Source organism: Festucalex cinctus, chromosome 13 (assembly GCF_051991245.1).
Source record: "Festucalex cinctus isolate MCC-2025b chromosome 13, RoL_Fcin_1.0, whole genome shotgun sequence".
Taxonomy (NCBI): domain Eukaryota; kingdom Metazoa; phylum Chordata; class Actinopteri; order Syngnathiformes; family Syngnathidae; genus Festucalex; species Festucalex cinctus.
Window position 1 is genome coordinate 5,512,058 of NC_135423.1, and position 18,705 is coordinate 5,530,762.

General features: G+C 43.9%; 2 protein-coding genes across 2 annotated transcripts in view; one reads left to right on the forward strand and one right to left on the reverse strand.

Moving 5' to 3' along the window:
- dph1 (diphthamide biosynthesis 1) overlaps window positions 1–18,705 on the forward strand; it is a 226,629-nt gene that overhangs the window by 130,941 nt on the left and 76,983 nt on the right. The window contains exon 8 of the mRNA XM_077541010.1: window positions 1,952–2,001. The gene's annotated coding sequence lies outside the window, so the exon portion shown is untranslated. The remainder of the gene's footprint in view (window positions 1–1,951; window positions 2,002–18,705) is intronic.
- Window positions 1–18,705, reverse strand: part of rtn4rl1b (reticulon 4 receptor-like 1b) — a 145,330-nt gene that overhangs the window by 114,892 nt on the left and 11,733 nt on the right. The gene's annotated exons all lie outside the window — the stretch shown is intronic.

Genomic DNA, 18,705 nt, shown 5'->3' on the forward strand with positions numbered 1-18,705 from the left:
TTTTTTTTTTTTTTCCAGAATAGTTTTATCCAACTCCAACAGCACGCAGCTACTACATTAATATTCACCCACAGATCATAGACAAAAGAGCCTCGGACTGTTATTTGTTGCACTGACTGGTTTGTCGCGCATTAGCCATAGCGGCGTGGAGGAGGACAGTTGAATAAATGCGCGTCGCATGAATTTTTCATCTGCCAGCAGCTGTTTTTGTAACCTTTTCTCAGGACGGCCTCAAAGACGCTGGCGCATAAACGTCGGCAGCGCCGGCGGTGGGATGAGGCGCTTGTTTTTCTTCTTACCATTTGGGGAGGTTGGGAGTGGGAGGACTGCCTCGCTCAAGTATTTGCTTAGAGAGGCATGTGAAAATCAGGGCTTGGCCAACTTTTTGGGTTGAGAGACCTCTCATAGTGAAAAGGACCGCATCATAATAAATGTCAATTCAGAACAACAATTTGCACACTTTGATTTTTGTTAACTCTTTGACAGAAACGTTGAATAACGATTAGTAACATCAAGATGTATGCTGCCGTAAATGTTAAATCCCAACTCTCTGTTGAATGCATTGAAACCAATGTGCGGTTTTTCCGCCCCACTATAATATTCTGAAATTATTCCATGTGATCTAATTGTGAACTTGAAATGATCATTCATGCTTGATAAATGCAATTTCCTTTTCACCTGTTTCAGCAAACATTATTAGACTCTCCAATTAGTCCAGATGTGTTTCGGTAACATCACCCCCATTTTGTCGTCTTTGTGATGGCTCCTTATTCATTTTAGGATCCAGTGCAAAATGTTAACAGTCACCTCAGGGGCCCTCCATGGTCAGACTCCTCAATACGTGGTGGTGCTTGTCATTTCATTGGCCAGTTAGGTCTACTGCGGTCTACTGCCTGCCTTTTATTTACTGTCCCTCACACAAGATGATAAACTAACGGTGATCGAGCTTTGCAGTTCTGTTTATGATTTTGTAGTTGAACCATGTGAAGCAGGTTTTGATTTCTTTTACTGGCTTACTTTAGCTGAGGTTGTACATTTCAGACTTCAACCAAAATATGCCTCTGAAGTTGGACAAAACAAAATACGAAAGATTAACCGTGCAAATGTGTCTGTTTCTTTGCCTTTTTGTGACAATTGGGTGCAAATCAAAATGTAAGAAGAGATGAGGAATAATACAGAATAACACGTGAAGTTACTGGATTTGCATTCTGTTGTATTGACATTCAAGGTCACAAATTTTATTATTGTCTTTATTATTGTAATCTCTTCATAACTATGTTGAGAAAAAAGAAAGTGGTCGGACAAATATGGGCAGTATGAATTCACATGTACAACGGAATGTATGGTGTTCCACAGGGTTCAATTCTGGGGCCTCGACTGTTTTCCTATATCTGCTGTATTTACTCATTATGTTGTTGCTCACCTTCTTGAATTTATACCTCAATTAACAGCATCTTACGTATTTTATTTTGTACTTAAATGACAGTTGGTACACCGGCTGAACAACAAATGATTTTTTTAAAACACTGTAGCAGTGTACATCCATAATTTCATTTGTCAAAAACAACAGCAATTGTGATCAAACGAGATTTGGACCAGCATCCCGAAGCGGGTTTGGTTCGACCTTGGAGACTCCACTGCATGTTTGAGAAGGAAACAGGCATGTGTGTTGTGTTGAATGGCCGCCGTTGGCAGCTTTTCCCTCGTGGAGGGGTACAGGGGCTCCGAGACAGGAAGCGTCTCTCCTAAGAAAGCGCCCGAGCCTTCGTGTGTGCCAATTTGGGTCTCACTGGTGCAGGTGCATGATGGGAAATGAAAAATATCCGTCCGCTCATACCTCCTCGTCCCCTTGTGAAAAGTACTCTGACCTGAATACAGATCCAAATGAATAATATTCACTCTTACAGGGCTTTTTTTTGGGTACTAATTATTCTGCTTTTTGACCCCTCAGTGTGACATTTGCCGGTTGCGGAGGACTGCAGCATCATGATCTGGCTTGAGGTGAGTAGAATGATGAGTGATGGGCGAAGAACGCCGTGTATAGAAGAAAAACAAGCATTAAAAAAAAAAGAAAAAGTTAAGCGCCTCAGCCCCAGATTCACAATCATACTGGGATTCACAACATGTTTTAATAATTCAAGATGAAGAGCCAAAGTCTGCAGTGAGCGAGGGAAGCCAGAGAAATGACAGGGTGGGTTGGGGGGGATGCTGGGGGGTGGAAAAGAATCCAACAAGCGCCGTGTGTGCCAAATCTCTTGTATGTGGGGCCTGTAAGAGCCGCGTGCTACACGGCTAAGTTATTCGTCAGTTCACATTTGAGCGCGGCGAATCCATCTGCTTCTCGTTGTTTACGACCTTGACTCGCTCAAACGCTTTTGAGCGGGGAGTCTGCATCGCTTCCATGTCATCATCTTCCCATGATGCCTTCAAACCGTTTGGACACATCTTACATCATGTCCTGCCACTTCTGCGTACATTTTGGCGCGGCTACCGCGAGCGGCAAACCAAATTTCGGAGAACTCAGCTTCGTTTGTTAAGCTTTGGGGAAAGTGGCGTGCCGTTTTGAAGGCGATCATATTAAGGTGACATAATAAAATCATGCAAAACAAACTTACAGTTGAATGAGACAACTCAATAATAAATGCCACTGTTCATTTTTAGAATCTGGGATCCCAATATGGATTTTTTGAGGGCATTTTTAATATTTGGCAGAGTAGAATTCCAATAACTTATTAATTAAAACAAATATATATTAACAAAAAATTTATGAATTATAGGCAGTACATTTGACACTTTTACAACTTTGCAACACAGAGAAAAATCAGCAAAAATGTGCCAATTTTTTTCTGCTATTTTTTTTGTTTTTTTGTTTTTTATGTAGGCGGAATGTTTGAATGTCATTATCTTTGGCTTACTGGTATATTATATATTTTATTTTATTCATGTATTTATTTATTTTTTTGAAAAAGCTAATATTGTAATTGTCCAGCTGATTAATTAATTGGTCACACCACAGAATTAAAAATGCAGTATAATCAGGATCAATATTTACATCATGCAGTTCTTCTCAATTATGTTTTTGTATTACAACTAATTAATAGTACAAAAAGCATTTGGCCCATAACGTTGCAACCAGGCTAGCTTTAGTTTTAGTTTTAGTTTTAGCTTAGCTGGCCTTTTGTTATTAGCAGGGTGTTCCAATCAGGGTTTTTACCTGCCAATTGTAATACTGATCAAATAGATTACCTGAAAATTTTTTCAATTTTAGAGCTGCTCACTAACAAGTATTTTAATAATTGATTAACCTGTCAAATATTTTTTTCTATTACTTGATGAATCACAGAATTCTATCCATATTTCATCTTTATTTTTGAGTTGGCTGCAGGTTGGAAAATTGTAATTGTTTTTTTTTTGTGATCGGCAATGATAGATATATCTATAAAATATAGCATTGTTGTCGGACATCTGCACTGCGATTGGTCTGTCTCTGTCTGGGGGTGTGGCTCTTCCTGTAGTTCTGTAGTTAACGCGTTGTTGAATCGGCTGTCGTCTATTAACTTGGTTGCTCCACTTCATCCTAATTCTGGCCTAAACTACATCTCATTATGTGCACTAATTTTCATTCTAACCACAGGCAACAAGGTATGAGCAGAAGTGAGGAAAATAACAACCTCCTCCCCCCAAAAAAGAAAAAAAAAACATTTGGCAATTAGCATGAGTCCTTGCGATTTCTCCTCTCTTGCCAACGCTTCCAATTTACATTAATTATTCATTATTTGCGATTGAGTGTCTGCCAGGGAGGCTTGAAAGAGCGGAAGCTGCTGAGGTGAGATCTTTGTGTTGTTATTACACCACTTGACATCCTATCTTTCTTATCTTTGTGTTTGTTTCCGTGTGACTAATGCGTGCATCGTGCTCAAATCTATGCTGTTTTGTTTCTAATTGCATTAGCGCGGAGCCGGCTAATTGCCGGAGGATTCTTTTCTGTTGGCACAACAGGCTCACGGGTTTCGATGATGTCGACACGGGCCACAACGTCAGGTCCGTCTAATTGCACCACTCAGGTGGCTCAATATGAGAAAGAGCTTATAGTGGGGTGCAGTGCAGATGTACGCCACTATGAGTGTGTGTATCAAGTGACACTTGCAGCTATAAAAAAAAAGTATCCCCGGCTTTACGCAAACATAAGAACATACTTCTTAACATTTTGTATTTATACTTTTTTCATCACCATTTCAGTTATCATTATTGTCACTATTATCACCATTTGCATTATCATTCTTATCATTTATGACTATTTTTGTATTTTGATCCAGATCTTTTATTGGATGTCATTAAATTACCCCTTGAAAATATGATCTTGCACTTCTCTACAAAATATTAGACGATGTTTAGTTGGTGAATTTCTATTAGTTTTGTAGGGGGAAATAAATAAATTATATATATATATATATATATATATATATATATATATATATATGGGCCAAAATTGAGTTTTCACATCCAATATAATATTCCCCATAGGTTGTGAACTTATCAGTTTTAATAATAATAATAATAATAAATATTATTATTGTTGTTGTTGTTGTTATTATTATTATATTATTATTATTATTATTATTATTAGTAGTAGTAGTCGTAGTAGTAGTAGTAATAATAATAATAATAAATTGTATTAGTAATGCACTTTATATTTCAAGAAAACTCGGTGTTACAGTGGCAAATTAATTCGGATTTGTTAGCATTATGTTTTTGTGTTGATAATGTCGCATTTTAGCAAATGTAGAAACATCAAAATAAGTATAATTTGGAACTGAAATCAATCCTCCCAAAATAAAACTTGCCATTAAAGGGATACTTGACTCATTGAACAATTTTCAGCAGTGAAAGTTCATATTTTTTTCCAGAATGAATTTGATAACTTCATTATTTTTCATATACAATGAACACCATTAAAAAGTAATTTTTCCTCTTGCTGTCGACTGAAGATGACATCACCTGTGCTGAGGAAGTAGGTCACGGCCAATCTTGTATCACCTGTTTTCTGGGTTTGGTCACCAAACTGAGCTATGATTGGTCATTACCTACATCCTCACCACAGGTGACGTCGTCATCAGTCAACATCAAGAGGAAAAAATACTTTTTAAAAGTATTCAGTGTTCAAAGTGACCACATTCATTATAGACAAAATATTAACTTTTTACTGCTGAAAATGGTTCAATGAGTCAAGTATACATTTAAGTTTAAAGTGCAAAAGGAAAATTCAATGTAAAAACAATGAAGTTAAAACAAAAAAATTAAAAAAAATGACATTCGGGGGAAAAAAAAAAAAGCTCTCTCTATGAAAAATGATGAAGACATCTGAAGACAATTGAGAAAGACATCGGCATGAAAACAAACCAGAGTGGAATCTGTTTCACTGTCAATATATCTTCTTCCAAAACGCCAACATTTATTTTCCATGCCAAAACTCAACAGCTCTGTTCTGGCTCCATCGTGTACCGAACGTTGCTTGCAAATGGCCTTCAGCCGCCGGCAAGTTTTTCCGTACTAACCAGCGTTCACACGAACACAAAGCGATCACCTACTGTATATCTGCTTCCCACAACGCGCCGTTTATTCTCGCGCCCGCAAGATAAAACGGAGCCCCTGCAAATGTTTACAACGCAGCGGGGACCCAACGTGCTGACCTGTGGCGTGACAGTCTTTATGATGAACACATAAACGGAAACCTCTGGCTTTTGGGCAGCGCAAACCACAAGCACACTCCAAGGATACATACAGCATGTCTTGTTGATAAAAAGGCCAGACCCATTTGGAATTTTGAGGCTGATTCAGATATTTTGCAGGAAAAATTTAGCATGCACGGTCAATTGGATGAAAAAAAAAAAAAAAGTACGTCGTTTTGTAATTGAGTGACGACCCTAATATATAAACAGAATATACTGTGGGCATTAAATAAATTTTAAAGTGCATTGAAAAGCATTAAACTCAACTCAAATTTATTTATATAGCGCATAAACACTGTACTTGTACTGAAAACAAAAGTGGGATCAAACATCCCTAGGTCAGGCACTACTATTAACTCATTTGCTACTAAATAACGTGTAAATACGATTTTTTTTTTATGTTTTAAGTGTCCGAAAGACGTATTTATACGTTTGTTTGTTTTTTTATGCTAGAGCATACAGAAGGCTTTGATGCAGCCTCTCAACTGCAAAGAACGGTTTCAGAAATGCTAGTTATTACACAAACGGCCAGCAGGTGGCAGCAGAGCAAAGGAGATTAACCAGGGCCATCTAGAAAAAAAGCTCAATTACTTACAATTTTGAATAGTTTTGTGAAAACTGATGAAACTTAGCTGTCTTCTAATGCTAATTGCTGCAAAACGGAAACAGATAGAAACATACTTTTTTTTTTTTTCCTGATCAAAGAAGAGACTTTATGTCACGCCGCCACCAGAGTGGCGGTTCATGCTTTTGTTTTCAAAGTCAGGTTCCCGTTTTATTTTGAAAGTATTAACTCTCCTCTCACCCCAGGTCACTTACCCTTCCTGCAGCTCACTGATTACCGGTCCACGCCCATGATCACCACCACCTGTTCCCAATCAACCCGGACATAAAAGCCACCTGCATTCTCCCCTCCGTTGCCGAAGTGTCACATCTCAGTGCATGGAAGCGTCCTCACAGCCCTTGTTCCACAGTCCTCGTTCGATGTCTAGCCTTGCTTTGTCTTGCGCCCTTAGTTTGCCCCTTGTTTTCCTCCCTAGCGGAGCGCCTTTAGTTGTCCCTGTTTTTGAGTGCCCTTGTTTTATCTCCAGTTTGGAGCTTTTTCTGTTCTGCCTTTTTTCCCTCCTTGAGAGGTGTTTTTTGTTCAATTGGATTAAAGTTGCAGCCTTGTTGGCCAACTTACACTCTGCGTCTGAGTCCTACCTTCTCGCTCCGTGTCAGTACACTTCGGCCAGCATGGACCCAGCGGAGAAGTTGGAGGCTGCACTTCGACGACAGGCCGTCCGCCTGTCGCAGACGGAGGAGGTCCAGCAGGCGATGGCCACCCGCATGGGAGAGCTCGTTGGACAGGTGCAGGAGCTAATGAGCCACCTGCGACCCTCCACGCCGGCCATCACGAATCCAGAGACAGCAGAACCACCGATCCCGACTCCAGCCTTGACCGGGGCTGGTTTGAGACTGGCTCCCCCGGAGCGATACTCGGGAGACCAGGGACAATGTCAGGCATTCCTAACCGAATGCGACTTACATTTTGAACTTTCGCCACAGGCTTTCCCCACTGACCGTTCCCGTGTGGCCTTCATGATTTCACATCTGACCGGAAGAGCCAGAGACTGGGCCACCACGGAATGGGCAAGGCACTCCCCGACTTGCTCAACCGCAGCCGGGTTTAGCAGGGCACTTCGTCTCGTGTTCGATCCAACTAACATGGATCGGGAAAAGACTCGAGAGCTTAGTAACCTCAGACAGGGCAGAGAATCGGTGAATGACTACGCAATCCGATTCCGATCTCTAGCGGCCAGGAGTGGCTGGAATGACACAGCTCTTTTTGACCACTTTTTAAAGGGGCTTTCCACAACTATGCAAGAACTCCTATTGCCCGTAGACTTACCTGGCGATCTGGACTCATTGATCTCATTGGCCATTCGCACCGATCATCGACGGCGAGATCTTTTGCAGACCAGCAGACATCAACGAGGACACGGTTCCGGATTCTTCCGGCATCCGGAAGCAAGAGGCCCTCCGCGAGGTGTCCTTCCCCAGTCACCCACCGCGGGAAGGCCCAGCGAGAGTGACGAGGAGCCGATGCAGCTGGACCGCGCCCGATTGTCTAACCACGAACGCCAGCGACGTCGTCAAGAGGGGCGATGCTACTACTGTGGAGAACAAGGCCATCTGGTGGTAGCTTGTCCCACCAAGAGAGGCTCTCCGGTGAGTACCGCGACTCACCAGCAAGGCAAAAACCGAAAACTCACGCAAGTCACGATTTCCTGCAATACCACTCCCACAGACCTACTAGCTCTCATTGACTCTGGAGCGGACGAGAGCCTCATGGATTGGGGGCTGGTGAAGAAATTGCAGGCCGGCACGGAACCACTTACTACCCACATGAGGGCCAGGGCGCTCAATGGCAAAGATCTATTCCTCATCACGCACGTCACAGAACCACTCGAGATCCACATTGGGCAGCACAGAGAACTCCTTCGCTTCCATGTCTTCCGGTCCCCATCACACACACTGGTCCTGGGTCATCCCTGGTTGCAGTTGCACAACCCCCGCATCGACTGGCGATCCGGGCGAGTCCTGGACTGGGGAGATGATTGTGACCACCATGGGGTGGAGCGGCCAGCGGCAGAGACACCTCCCGCTGCCATCCGACAGGTGTCTCTCGTGAATGACCAGGATTACCCGGACCTGAACACCGTTCCCTCCTGCTATCATCCGCTCAGGGAGGTGTTCAGCAAGACCAAGGCCATGTCACTTCCCCCACATCGATCCTATGACTGTGCGATCGAGTTGATTCCTGGATCTACCATCCCCAAGGGGAGATTGTACTCGGTGTCGGGTCCCGAACGCAAGGCCCTAAACGAGTACATAGACACTTCCTTGAAAGCAGGACTTATCCGGCCATCGTCATCGCCAGCTGGAGCCGGATTTTTCTTTGTGGGCAAGAAGGATGGCTCATTACGCCCTTGCATTGACTACAGTCCTCTGAATGAAATCACAGTCAAGAATCGTTATCCCCTGCCTTTGATGTCTTCAGTATTCGACCAGCTCCAGCAAGCCAAGATATTCACCAAACTGGATCTCCGCAACGCTTATCACCTTGTCCGTATTCGTGCAGGGGATGAGTGGAAGACTGGCTTCAATACTCCCCGAGGCCACTACGAATACTTAGTAATGCCTTTTGGACTCACTAATGCACCAGCGGTTTTCCAGGCCATGATTAATGATGTACTCAAGGACTTCCTCGACCAGTTCGTGTATGTGTATCTGGACGACATATTGATCTACTCACCGGATTTGAAAACCCACCAGCACCATGTCACCCAGGTCCTGAAACGCTTGCTAGAAAACAAGCTCTTTGTAAAGGCTGAAAAGAGCCTTTTTCATGCGGACACCGTCTCGTTTCTGGGATTCATCGTATCTCCGGGCAGAGTCGAGATGGAGCTGGAGAAGGTCAGCGCGGTCCGGGACTGGCCCACACCGGAATCCAGAAAAAAGGTGCAACAATTCCTAGGCTTCGCCAACTTTTACCGTCGCTTCATCCGCAACTTCAGCTCCATCGCTGCTCCACTCCATGCCTTGACCTCGCCACAGCAACGCTTCACCTGGACCCCGGAAGCCAACACTGCCTTCAAGGAACTCAAGAAAAGATTCACAGAGGCTCCGATACTCAGAGTTCCTGATCCTACCCGCCAGTTCGTGGTCGAGGTGGATGCCTCCAATCTGGGTATCGGGGCCGTCCTATCCCAAAGGAGCCAGGAAGATGGGAAGGTGCACCCCTGTGCATTTTTGTCCAGAAAGCTCTCCAAGGCTGAGCGCAATTACAGCGTGGGAGACCGAGAATTGCTGGCTGTCAAGGTCGCCTTGGAAGAATGGAGGCACTGGCTGGAGGGCGCGGAACACCCCTTCATCATCTGGACAGACCACCGCAACCTGGAATACCTACGTCACGCCAAAAGACTGAACCCACGACAGGCCAGATGGTCATTGTTTTTTAACAGGTTTTCGTTTTCTCTAACTTACAGACCCGGAAGCAAGAACGTCAAAGCAGATGCTCTGTCCCGAATCCATGACCCAGAAACCACAACAGCCGAACCTGAACCCATCCTGCCTAGGGATTGCATTGTCGGAACCATGTCCTGGCAGGTTGAAGAAGATGTCAAGGAGGCTCTCCAAGACACGATCGCTCCAAAGGAGTGTCCACCACGACGGCTCTACGTCCCGGAGGGTCTACGAGCGCAGGTGATCAATTGGGCACACACCTCTCGTCTTTCTTGCCACCCAGGTACTCGCAGGACCCTATACGTCGTCGCCCGGAGATTTTGGTGGCCTTCAATGGAGACCTCGGTACGTGATTATGTCAAGGCCTGCCCAGTCTGCGCCCGGAATAAATCATCAAATCAACCCCGGATGGGTCTCCTCCAACCACTGCCGATCCCCTCAAGGCCCTGGGCGGAGATTTCTATGGACTTTGTGACTGGACTTCCCACTTCGCATGGTAAAACCACAATACTCACTGTCGTCGACCGCTTTTCTAAGATGGCCCGCTTTATCCCATTACCTAAGCTTCCCTCAGCCAAAAGAACCGCCGAAGTCATGATCGACCAGGTGTTCAGGATCCATGGATTCCCGCGGCACATAGTGTCGGACCGCGGTCCCCAGTTTGTTTCTCGTTTTTGGAGGGAGTTCTGCAGAGCCATAGGGGCTAAGGCGAACTTGACCTCAGGCTACCACCCAGAGGCCAATGGACAGGCCGAGAGGCTCAACCAACAGCTGGAGACCGGACTACGATGCTTGGTCTCCCAAAATCCGTCCTCCTGGAGCAAGAACTTGGTCTGGGTTGAACTGGCGCATAACTCCTTACCCACCTCTGCCACAGGAATCACGCCGTTCAAATGTGTTCACGGATACGATCCACAGTACTTCGCGGACCTGGAGGAGGAAGCCTCAGTCCCCTCGGTCCTCGCCATGATCCGCCGATGTCGCCGAATCTGGTCAGCAGCTCGACTGGCACTTCAACGTCAAGGCGACAGGGTGAAAAGAGCTGCTGACCGGAGGAGGAGGGTCGCGCCACAGTACCAGCCAGGGCAGAAGGTATGGCTTTCAACAAAAAATCTTCATCTCAAAGTTCCCTGTCCAAAGTTGGCCCCGAGATTCGTGGGGCCATTCCCAGTTGCAAAGACTATAGGCCCTGCCGCCGTGCGCCTTCGCCTGCCTCGTTCCCTCCGCACCCACCCTACCTTCCACGTGAGCCAGGTCAAGCCAGTCCAGGACAGTTCCCTGGTCCCGCCCGAGCCCGCGCCGCCCCCTCCGGAGATGGTGGAGGGGGGCCCGGTCTATAAAGTAAGAAAGTTGTTGGACGTCAGAAAGCGGGGCCGGGGACACCAATACCTGGTGGATTGGGAGGGTTACGGGCCAGAAGAGAGGCAGTGGGTGCCCGCCCGGTTCATCGTGGACCCCTCCCTCATCGACGATTTCTATGAAGAGCACCCGGACATTCCTGGGCCGTCGAGAGCCGGCCGTTGAGGGGGGGGTACTGTCACGCCGCCACCAGAGTGGCGGTTCATGCTTTTGTTTTCAAAGTCAGGTTCCCGTTTTATTTTGAAAGTATTAACTCTCCTCTCACCCCAGGTCACTTACCCTTCCTGCAGCTCACTGATTACCGGTCCACGCCCATGATCACCACCACCTGTTCCCAATCAACCCGGACATAAAAGCCACCTGCATTCTCCCCTCCGTTGCCGAAGTGTCACATCTCAGTGCATGGAAGCGTCCTCACAGCCCTTGTTCCACAGTCCTCGTTCGATGTCTAGCCTTGCTTTGTCTTGCGCCCTTAGTTTGCCCCTTGTTTTCCTCCCTAGCGGAGCGCCTTTAGTTGTCCCTGTTTTTGAGTGCCCTTGTTTTATCTCCAGTTTGGAGCTTTTTCTGTTCTGCCTTTTTTCCCTCCTTGAGAGGTGTTTTTTGTTCAATTGGATTAAAGTTGCAGCCTTGTTGGCCAACTTACACTCTGCGTCTGAGTCCTACCTTCTCGCTCCGTGTCACTTTAATCTTTCTTTTGATAGGTTCCATGCTTTTATAGCAATTGAACACAATTTTCTGTGGGCCTTGCAAAATCAGTCAAAATCCAGTAAAACAGCCGGGAGCGAACGGGATTCTTCCTGTGAAAATGGCTGGGAGTGAATGAGTTAATCGTATGCTAAACAAAGTGGCGAGCGTTCGCATACACCTGCAGCAGTGATGCCGAATGGAAAACGAACCCGTGACTGTGACTCAGCATTAATGCACTGACGCCACATTGATGATTGACTGCTGCTCTTCAATGGTGACCGATTGGAAGAAACAACAGTGGAAAAGGTCTGCCGGTTCATTAGGGGGAATTGGAAACTGTGAGTCAGAAACCCAAACTCAATTCCTTTAATTTATTAACTCACTAAAGGTTGTCACTCTTACTCTGGACTAATCCTGAGTTTTTGTGAGGGCTGAATGAAGGTTAAATGGAGTGTATGACATAGCCGCTACTAGCGAGGCGCTATTTAGCTAGCCCTCCACTCGTTGTGGCCTGATCAGCTACTGGACATCTGCGGAATTATTCTGACACATATTGGGGGGAAATGTACTTTTCAGTAGCTTGTATACAAGTTAATTTTGCTTTGTGATCTAAATTATGTCATATTTCCCATTTAAATGAATGGGAATGCCATTTGTAAGGGGACCAAACACTTTTTTTTTGTTTTTTTTATGTGCCCTTTTGTCATCCACAATAAGACATCCACAATTCACAAGCAAGGCCTTGCTCAAGGACAACTTACCAGTGGTCAGGATATAAAGTGGTCACAACTAGGGGTGTGCAAAAAAATCAATTCTCATATGAATCGCGGTTACCCGTTTAGTACAATTTAGAATCGATTTGAAATGTCCCAAAATCGATTTTATTGAAATTATTTTATGCTGTCTTGCCCTTGTTTATGTGTGCTTATACTGGGAATTCTGTTCATGTTGTACCCGATTTGGCCACTTAGGGGCAGTGTGGTTCCGCACGTTCTGATATACTGTTAGTAAGTCTTAGCCACATTAGAGAGTAGAAGGGAAAAGTCACAATCAAGTTATGCCAATAAAAGTAGTTTTATGCAGCGTAGGAATAGCATATGCCGGATGGTAACTTTAAAATGCTTCTCTGTAAACATTCCTGAAGCGTTTTTGTATGAATAGGCGAAAAAGTGCTGCGAGAAGCGAGCTAATTAGCATTAGCGTTGTCAGACTGGAGTAGATCATGACGATTCTTTGCTCATCTATAAATTGAAGCAGAAATCAATGATCATTGTCCAAATCGATTCTGAATCGAATCGCGGACCCAAAAATCGGAATCAAATCGATTCACGAGAAAAATTCCCCACCAAAATTCCCCAAGCTAATCAGACGGAACAGAGAGTAGTTGCATTTAGCCAGCGGTTCTTAACCTGTGCACACGTCTGCCTGCAACTGTTGCAAAGTTTTCATTGGGACTAATCAGCACCTTCAGAGTTGTAGAAAGCAGCTAACTGGAGCCATTTTTATCACAAAGGAAGACAGCAAATCTCAAAGTAGATTAAGTCTATGGCTTCTAAGGTCAATAGTGTGTGATTATTGCTCACTTTAGCTCCCATCACCATCCAATTCCCATTCTTACTTTTGCCCCACTCGCTTTTAATGAAGTCAGAAAATCTATTGGCCTCTCTCTGACCATACGTGAACCTCTGCCTACTTTTAATGGGAATCTTACAAAAGACTATGATGCCTTTTTTTGAATTGGACTGCTGCGTTCGCTATCAACATGGCGGACATTTTGCATGTCATACTGGAAGCGAGTGTAAGCAAAATACTCTACATTGCGTTGTAGCTTTTTACGTTTGATCTTTCTGATTGGTTCCTCGGCTGGTGGGCGGGGCTCTGCCTGGAAATCTACAGCCAGAGGAGACAATGCAACCTCTTCATCATCTATAGGTGGCGAGAGCGGGCGCGACACCAACGCAAAAACATAAAAAAAATAAATAAATCCTTCTTCCATTACTTCCATTAGAGCCCTGACATATTGTGTCCTTGGACGCTCGCTCACTCTTTGGCCTCGTACTGCACAATGAAGTCCTCTGCCTCCATTTGTGCTTTACTAGGTGAGGCACTAAACAACATTAAAAAAAAACATCTATTTTTTATTTATTTATTTTTTTATTACTTCCCCCCACCAAATGTCCTTGTCTGAGAAATGAGGACAGCGGTAGTCGTAATGTTTTAAATTCTTGCTGCAGTTTTTTCTAACTGGCCATGCAGTGTGAATGCGATTATGTCCTTCAAAGACCAATCTAACACTAACGTCACCCGGAGGACTCATTTATTCTATCATCCTTTCTGCGGGGTCGAAAAAGGTACAGGTAGGGAAGAAAAGAGACCAGGGAACATTGGTTGTACAAGTAGCATGAATACGAGCGCCTGACCGATTTAATCAGGCAATATTGGCTCCTTCAAAATCAACTGATTTTATTTTTCTTTTTTCTTTTACACACATTACAGCATAAGACAATGAAATTCAAGCATCCAGTACACCAAAAAATAAAAAACAAATCTGCCACGTTTTGCCCATTTTCCCATCTGTTGTAATGTTAAATAAATATTAAAGGAGAAAATATTATAAAACAGTCAAATGTTCTTTCTTTCATAGCTTTTTTGCAACCTCATTTTATTCATTAGTTATTTTTTAATGAATCGGCCAATTAATCGGTTATTGGAATTTCATTCTGCCAATGTGGAAATGTGCTGTTCTCGCAGAATTTGTGAGTTCACAAACTCCGGAGAATACATCTTGTACCGCTCCCGTTGATTTCCACCGAACCGAACCACCAATCACAGAGCGACATTGTGTTTGGGGGCGGGATATGCAACTGTGATGAAACCAGGAAGTCAGCGCCGACGCAGGGGCTAACAAACAAACCTACCATGGACAAATGGACGCTACAATTAATTCTGTTCTCACAGAATTAATCAACGTTTCCTTGTTGAATGTTGAACAGTGAGAGGCGCTTCGTGCATTCCTAGCTGGTAAGATGTTCGTGCTTTTACCCCATTTTGGCAAGAACGAACATGAAATTTTCACCCATGGCCATGATTGGTTAAAACAAAAATGGACTATGCCGCATCGACCAATTAGCTGAATTATTATGCAGAATGTCCCGCATTTCCCGAGCAAATAACCATGGAGAGGTACCAGATGGATATTGCGGAGAACTCCCTTGAGTGAAGCGCAATCTCAATCTGGCTATTGCCAGGTTAGAAATGTGGATCGTCCTAAAAAAAATTAAAATGGGTCAGGCGCTAATAAATAGTGTTCTTCTACAGCCAGTATTCCATTTAGGGATGAATGTTTGCGACGTTATCGAATGTTGATTTCAGGGTTCGCTCAAGGTTGCAACGTTTACGAAATGGTCTCTAACATTCGTTAAGTCTTAATGGTCTTTCTTGTTGCAAAGTAACATTTTTGAACAAAATTTCCTTGCGACAAGAAAGAGACCTATTGAGACTGTTAAAATGTAAGACACACTATGACCTTGAACGTGCCATCGCAAATGATCGGGCTTACCATATTGTAGGTCATCGTTGAGCACAAAATGAATGCCTAACCCAGTTCTTTGGCCACATAAGCAGCAGAGATGGGCAATGAATTTTGCGCATCTGTCAGTCGTCAACAGTCGGGACACACTTCCATCATTAAGCCAAACCGTGACGTCGTCGTCAATCCGTCATTTGTCATCGAAATGGGCATGCCATTGTTGGAATGGTTACTGATTACTAATGATCACATTGACAAACGAAAAGCCACTCTAGGCAATACTTAGTCAATCAGTTTCTTGTTAATCGTCAATGAAAGCTACAATTCAGTGGCGTGATGATCTTTTTCTTGTCAGAGCGTAGCATCAGTGAGCACATAATCACCTTTTTAGGACTAAAAGGAACAAATGAACTGGCTTGTGGCGCTGTTTTAAATAATTGACAGGGCTGCTCTGGTGAAGACGGGGACAAATCAGCCTGAGTTAGCATCTCAGTCCGGAAGCGATTTAGCACCCAGGCGCTATCAATCCCGCCTCCCGCAACGGTTTATAAATCTTATTTAACCCCAGCACGGCCATATATATAACAAGTCAATAATCCGCCGGCGTGTACTGTTCATTGTTTCACAGGAGAGCCGGCAGTCGGCGATATCTGCTTATTAACCCTCTAGATTACTTTCTGCTTCCAAGCAATACTTTGAACATGGAGCGGCGCAAACCGCGTGGGGTTGGGGACGTATTAGCGCCGTTGCTGGAGGTCAACTGACAGGCGGTTCCTGGGTGTCTGGGGAAGGGGAAAAAGTATTGATATGGAGGGGTGCTGTGCTGTGATTGGGCAGTCCTTTCTTTTCGGCGCTGCCCGCCCCGCCCCGCCCCCGGCGGGAATTGAACTGCACTAGATTGAGGCCTTGAGAAGGAGCAGCCACAATGCACTGTCGCTTATCTATTCACTCTGCACATTTCTTTATATTATATTCACTCTCTCGTGCTGTCGTACTGCAGGCGAGGCAAGATGCGGCTTTCTCTTCAAGGTTCCTCGCCAAAGCAAAGCAGATGGAAATCTCTCTTTGGAATGAAAACAGCTCAGAGCTTTCCCCTTTTGCTCACTATTTAAATCATGACAATGAACTACGCCTACACTTTGGAAGGAAAGAGAGCCGGGTTGTGCATTTGTTACGATTCTCGTAAAATAAGGGTACGATATGACTCAAGGATGGAATGATTTTAAAATGTACCGGTTCGATTCGGTTAGATACAGTAGGATTACGATTCGATTTGAAACCTCGCTAAAGCCCCAATGATCCAAATTACCGTAAAATCGTATGAACACCAAGCAGCCCTGTATAATATGCCCTGAAAAATTACCCTTAAAAAGCACATTTTTCTCTGTACTTGTGTATAATACAGTCGACAATTTGTTGGTATCCTTTATTATTAGGGATGTAACGATATCCAAACATCACGATACGATATTATCACCATATTATCACAATATGATCATTATCACGATATTGTGGGGGGTTGGCGATATTTCAAAAAAAGTTACAATATTGTAAAAAAAAAAAAAAAAAAAAAAAAAAAAAAGAGCTCATACTAAAAAAAAGAACAATATTGTGCTTTTGTACATGCAATGCATATAAATCACCTATAATCTCTAATAACAATATCGAGGCACTTATTTGCTAATGCAAGCACACCTTGATCTCTTCACAAGCATTTTCGGTTCCCCTTCATCTGACAATTAGCATAGATTTGAAACATAGAAGGCCAAAACATCCCTAATGAAAATTAAATTGCACTAATAAACTAGCCACTAGAGGGTGCTGCACAAATGGAAATCAACCTGACTTTTTGAACAGATGTGTTCCTTTTAAATATTGTGAACATGACGACGACAATATTGTAGCAGTTTTAATATCATGATATCACGATATTGCCCTTATCGTTACATCCCTAGAATCAGTCCTATTTTTTAAAAATACTCCCTTCGATTTGGGGTCTTTTTTTTTTTAAGTTTATTTTTATATTATAAGTTATTATAAGTTTATTTTTAGTTATTTAATTTATGGGATTTCACAGTAATTTAGTTCAAAGAAAGAACAAATCATGAGCAACGTCAAACCAATTTATATCTGGTGTACATATCTCATAAAAAGGTGATTCGATACAATTCTCGGTATGTGTGGTGTGACACAATTTTCAAGGTTGCACTGATTTAAAATAATGATTTGATTCATCAAATCAAAACGGATTTTCTGATTCGAATCATTGTTGGGTTTTTTTGCTTGACGAATACATTCACTGGTGGCAGTATACGGTTTGAATCCAGTTGACGAATATAATTGCCGACGGCAGTGAATGAGTTGATAGTTTTTTGACGGCTTCAGTGTGACCCTGCCACAAATGATCAAACTTTCTAGCGAAAGACCGATTCTAAACAAATGTGCGCATTTGACCTTTCAGAGGGTTCCGCTGCACTTTTCAAAGTTCTTTCCGAGCATGGATGCACGGATTTTAAGCTGAGCAAGGTGGGAGGAGAAGCTTGTCATTGGGATGCAAGCGTGAATCCCTGCAGGGTGAAGGTGGATGGAATGTAAAACAAGCAGTCTCCGGCGTTGGAGAACAGGATCTCCCCCGCTGCAACCGCCGGGATGCGAGCGATGCAGCAAAAATGTTTTTACATCTTGTTAAAACCAGCCAGGCCGCGATGGATGTTGTTGATCAATTAGTGCGGTTATCTCTGGCGCGCGAAATGACACCTTTGCACGTCGGGGAGGGTTTCAGATGCAAAGGACTTAAATACTTCCTACATGCAGGGGCAGCAGCGCTTGTTGGTGGGGAGGGCGGTTGTTTTTCAAGGACTTTAGTCATCGGAGCGCCGTAATACATCGGAAGCCAGTGCATGAGAGGTGTATATCTGCTGTTTGCCAAAAAAGCACACAGCAGCGTTATTCGACCTCAAATTTCATGAGAAAAAATGACGGCGGGTGAATTAAAAAGTGCTAATTCCACTTATCCGCATTCTTATCCGCCTTATACAAGCCTTAATAAGGTCAAAACATGCGTCTGCTGCTGTAAATAAGTGGCTTTAAGAGCCTTCTAAGACAATTGGGAGGGATTTGCATAAACTGTGTGACTGGGGAAAGGATCTTGACCTGCATTCTGTAATTACTGCATCCCCATCTGTCTGCGGGTTCTGCATCTTTAAATGATAGTCACCCACTCCTCTTTTCCATCTGATTCTGGCAAAAATCCTCTTTAACACATTCACTGCCAGCCCAGAAAAAACTACATCATTTGACGTCTTTTGCCGTCAATGGCACACTGCCAGCCCAGAAAAAACTACATAATTTGACGTCTTTTGCCGTCAATGGCAGTGAATGAGTTAAGAGTGA